Genomic DNA, 4,547 nt, shown 5'->3' with positions numbered 1-4,547 from the left:
TTACACGGTAAATTACAGCATCATCTGCAAACAATCCAAGGAGGCTGCTCAGATTATCACCTAGATCACTTATGTAAATCAGGAACAGAAGAGGGCCTATGACACTACCTTGCGGAACGCCAGATGTCAATTCTGTTCTACCCGATGATTTACCGTCTATCACAACGAACTGTGACCCTTCGGAGAGGATATCACGAATCCAGTCACACAACTGAGACGATACTCCATATGTACGCAATCTGATTAATAGTCGCTTGTGAGGAACGGTATCAAAAACCTTCTGCAAATCTAGGAATATGGAATCGATCTGAGATCTCTTGTTGACAGCACTCATTACTTCATTTGAATAAAGAGTTAGCTTTGTTGCACAAGAACGATATTTTCTGAATCCGTGTTGGTTATGTATCAATAAGTCATTTTCTTCAAGGTGATTCATAATGTTCGAGTACAGTATATGCTCCAAAATCCTACTGCAAGCTGAGGTCAGTGATATGGGTCTGTAATTCAATGGGTTACTTCTACTTCCATTCTTGAATATTGGTGTGACCTGTGCTACTTTCCAGGCTTAAGGAACAGACCTTCCGTCAAGTGAGCGGTTGTATATGATTGCTAAGAAAGGCGCTATTGTGTCTGCAAACTCTGAAAGGAACCTGATTGGTATAACATCTGAACCGGAAGTCTTGCCTTTCTTAAGTGATTTGAGTTGTTTCGCAACATCTAAGACATCTACTTTTATGTCACTCAGGCTAACAGCTGTTCTGGTTTCGAATTCTGGAATATTTACTTCATCTTCTTCCATGAAGGAATTACGGAAAACTGTATTTAGTAACTCCGCTTTAGTTGCACCATCATCGGTAACATTTCCATCGCTATCGCGCAGTGATGGTGTTGACTATTTTTTGCCACTGGTGTACTTCACATACGACCAGAATCTCTTTGGGTTTTCTACCAAATTTTGAGACAATTCACTGGAGTGCATTAGCAGCGCCAGCGTGGACTGCTAACTGGACCAGAATTAAATCGCGCCGTAGCTAGTTCACGGCACAGTGATAAAGTTATCGTAAAATATAAGTGGCTGTCAAAAGGTTTCTGTTCGAAGGCTGTGCAGTACAGTTTCGGTGTGTCAGTCACTCGAAATTGGCGTGAACATTCAGGCAATCATCCCACCTCCGCACCAGGTTGAAGACACCCGTTTGGTGGAAAACGCGGTGTCCTACTGCGTGAAGAAGTCTGTAACAGCGTGCTGCACAGCCTCGTCCGATATAAATCGTCGACCCTTCAAGCCGTTTTTCAAGGAACTGAAGGGCTGATAACCGCATGGCAAGAGATCAGGACTACAGAGCAGGTGCCCTGATTGTCTCCCTCTGGAGCTGGCGTAACTTCTACGTTGACATTTGCGGTTTGTGTAAGTGCGTTGTCATGAAGCAGCAGGACCCCTTGGCGCACCATTCCACAGTGGTGGTTTTCAACATACATGCTGCACCTGCTGTATCCCTCCCCCCCCCTCCCCCCAACTCCCCAAACAATGTTATTGTTATTGAAAGAATGGTCGATATGATTATTTACATGGCATGTGCACAGTACCAAAAATCTTGAGTATTAAGTCAGTGCCTATTCAGCTTAACATTATTATCCATTACATTCATTTCTCCTCCCGAACAGGCCATGAAGGCCCAACGGTACCGACCGGCCGGCGTGTCATCCTCAACCCACTAGATGCGGAGATGGAGGGGCATGTGGTCAGCACACCTCTCCCAGCCTTATGTCAGTTTCTAAAACCAGAGCCGCTACTTCTGAATCAAGTAGCTCCTCAGTTTGCCTCACAAGGGCTGAGTGCACCCCGCTTGCCAACAGCGCTCGGCAGATCGGATGGTCACCCATCCACGTGCTAGCCCAGCCCGACAGCGCTTAACTTCGGTGATCTGACGGGAGCCGGTGTTACCACTGCGGCAAGGCCTTTGGCATTACATTCATTTGGTTAGTTAGAATTCATTGGAGTCACTAATTTACCTAAGAATGGTGCTCACTACAATTATCAGTAACTTCAGATTTCGATATTATTATTCATTTGTAAACGTATATCCCATTACTGACTTCCAGATAAACCAGATCAAAAATATATATAAATATATGAAGATTCCCTATAGCTAATGACGAAAATATGTTAGTGAGCTTGCTCTCATTTAGTTTCAGAGTAATTGACATTCTCAACTAAAACATTATTACTGAAATCGAATACCATATCTTGACAAACTAGACGGTGTAATCAGTAGAGATTATTCATGTATCTACAAGTCTGCAAACAGATGAATCATCCTTCACTATTCACTTGCTCAAAAATATAAATTTTACGCTAGCAAACAAAAGTAGCTGAATGTATTTCTAATTATCGTAATCTTAGAAAAGAGGCTCCTCAGAAATCATTATCGAGTCTGAGGAAGATTATGCAATGTGCCAGATCTATGTTCACCGATGAGGGGAAATGCACCGCATACGACTTAGCACAAATCACAAGCCGTAACAAGTGCTGAGTTTAATCTAGATTTCGCGTCTGAGAATTTATTCAAAGACTGTTTTAATGATTGACGGTGAATTGGTAAATAATTTCATGAACTATGTTAATCTTCAGTAATGATCATTGTCACAATAGGATCGCAATAAAAACAGTGCTACATCCATTAATTTATTTGCTGTGCACATCGTTTTCGTACCCAGTTGACTGTTACATTCCAAGGACTTACGATTTAAGAGTGTAATTCTGTGACTGTGTTGTATGTCTATTTGGAACACGTGAACTGTTGTGATTTCAGTGTTATCACATTATAGGACAATAGCTTCCCCGTCAGCTACGTTCTACTGACAGCGGGAACTGGCACGAGAACTTCCTGTTCTAACCGTGATATCTTACTGTAGTGACTTGGCAAGACAGCCAAGCCACTCGGAGGTAGCCGAAAGGCACGCGTTTAGCTCACGCAGACTGGCGTGAGGTCTGGAACAGTTAAGGGAATTAATAGTAGCAAATAAAGTACGTAGTTGATGTAATACTTAACTTTAATCCATAATTGGAGAACATCGCTCTTGTTGATACATCAATAAGAATCTCAATATAAACTGGTAATGGCGCCTTGCTAGGTCGTAGCAAATGACGTAGCTGAAGGCTATGCTAACTATCGTCTCGGCAAATGAGAGCGTATTTGTCAGTGAACCTTTCCTAGCAAAGTCGGCTGTACAACTGGGGCGAGTGCTAGGACGTCTCTCTAGACCTGCCGTGTGGCGGCGCTCGGTCTGCAATCACTGACAGTGGCGACACGCGGGTCCGGCGTATACTAATGGACCGCGGCCGATTTAAAGGCTACCACCTAGCAAGTGTGGTGTCTGGCGGTGACACCACACTTACCATCAGATTTATTTACCTACAGCTAGGGCGAAATGAAGCCCAGTCTTTCTGCACAAATACATCTTCTGTGTTTAAGGCTACATATAAAGTAGGAAAGGAGCTTTACATGGTCAGAGGGGAGTCGTACTGGGACTCAAATACTAGAACAACATATTATTAGTCGTGTTCATTATTTTCGCTTGAAGGTAAATATGCGGGCCGCTTACATCTTCAACCACCGAATCTCACAGCCCGTCTCCTTATTTCGTTATCGGTGGCTGAAGAGGTGTGAATCCCCGGAACCCCTTCTCTATAACCACTTACTTGCCGCCCGGCACTTTGTTTACTTGGCAGGCAATTCGATCTCACCGTGCATCACTCCCTGACGAAGTGCAGAACATAATATCTCCTGCCTTATGATGTCCAATGAAGGCTGTCAAGCAGAACTTGAAAGCCGTCTTCTACAAACATTTTTCGTATTAGGAGTCATTCCATGATTTGCGAGTGACTTGAATGATGCAAAGACTACACTTCCCATGCTTTTGTCTGCTAGCACAGACTCATCAATAGTTACTCAGCTTATCTGCTAGCAATACTTTGAAGACAGAGCCTTGTCATCCTATCAAGTCGTTAGACGGTGAGATTTGAGGATACGAGTTCACTTGGCGCTAGTGTATGCGACCAAAGCACTTACTCTTTCTTCCTTCCTCTCTATACTCGGAGATGGAGGCACTGTTTACATCAGCGCTGGATGCTGACAACTTTTTGCATTGGCTTGATTACATTTTATATGTTGGTTATGTATCCATTTGCACAACATTCCGTATCGGTCTTTCATTAAACATCCGTGGCTGTAGGTAAAATTTCATGTTACTTTCCGACACATTTGATAACATTACAGGTATTTCGAAGTTTATTATGTTCTTTTCAGATTCTGTAAAAGTGTGGAAGTTGCGCAAACACGTGGTCTAATTGTAGACATTCGTATCTGTGCTTCAATAATTTCTATGTTTATTTTGAATAACAACTGAAATTAACTTAAAAGCTCTAATACATTGTTTCCTCTTGAAATCATTCTTTAAGTATGCGAACTACTATCCACTGACACATGTGCTCGTTTAGCCTTTGTTCTACGTAGTATCAGGTGTGAGAAAAACTTACTCTGTGCGAT

The 4,547-nt window shown here is 42.7% G+C and overlaps 1 pseudogene; it reads right to left on the bottom strand.

The window, feature by feature from the left end:
* Positions 1 to 1,845: 1,845 nt before the first annotated feature.
* LOC124709440 lies at positions 1,846 to 1,963 on the bottom strand (annotated as a pseudogene).
* Positions 1,964 to 4,547: the final 2,584 nt, after the last annotated feature.

The sequence above is a fragment of the Schistocerca piceifrons genome, chromosome 7, assembly GCF_021461385.2.
Source record: "Schistocerca piceifrons isolate TAMUIC-IGC-003096 chromosome 7, iqSchPice1.1, whole genome shotgun sequence".
NCBI classification, from domain to species: domain Eukaryota; kingdom Metazoa; phylum Arthropoda; class Insecta; order Orthoptera; family Acrididae; genus Schistocerca; species Schistocerca piceifrons.
Note: the sequence above shows the minus strand (reverse complement) of the source record. Positions and strands in the feature narration are given on the sequence as shown.